The sequence below is a fragment of the Thamnophis elegans genome, chromosome 2, assembly GCF_009769535.1.
Source record: "Thamnophis elegans isolate rThaEle1 chromosome 2, rThaEle1.pri, whole genome shotgun sequence".
NCBI lineage: Eukaryota > Metazoa > Chordata > Lepidosauria > Squamata > Colubridae > Thamnophis > Thamnophis elegans.
This window is the reverse complement of record NC_045542.1, coordinates 52,891,883-52,892,455: the sequence shown is the minus strand read 5'-3', so window position 1 is coordinate 52,892,455 and position 573 is coordinate 52,891,883.

Sequence of the window (573 nt, the reverse complement as noted above, 5' to 3'; positions counted from 1 at the left end):
GAGAGCCTTCTCTGTTGCTGCTCCGGCCCTCTGGAACGAGCTCCCCGTGGAGATCCGGACCCTTATGACCCTCCCGGCCTTCCGTAAAGCTACTAAGTCCTGGCTGTTCCGGCAGGCTGGGGGCTGTTAAAGCACCCAGCCCCGTCTTAATTGTGACTGTTGTGGATTTTAAAATTGTTTGTATTGTCTTATTTATTCCCTCCCCTGTTTATTGTGAGCCGCCCAGAGTCCTTCGGGAGTGGGCGGCATACAAAACCAATAAACCTAACCTAACCTAACCTAACCTAACCTAACCTAATCCATCCATCCATCCATCCATCCGAGTAGAGTAGAATTAAATTGAATTGAATTGAATTCTTTATTGGCTAAGTGTGATTGGACACACAAGGAATTTGTCTTTGGTGCATATGCTGTCAGTGTACATGAAAATACAAGATACATTCGTCAAGAATCATAAGGTACAGCACAATGATAGTCATAAGGTACAAATACTGCAAGCAATCAGAAAACAATATCAATACAAATCGTAAGGATACAAGCAACAAATTTACAATCCTGCAGCCATACGTGGGA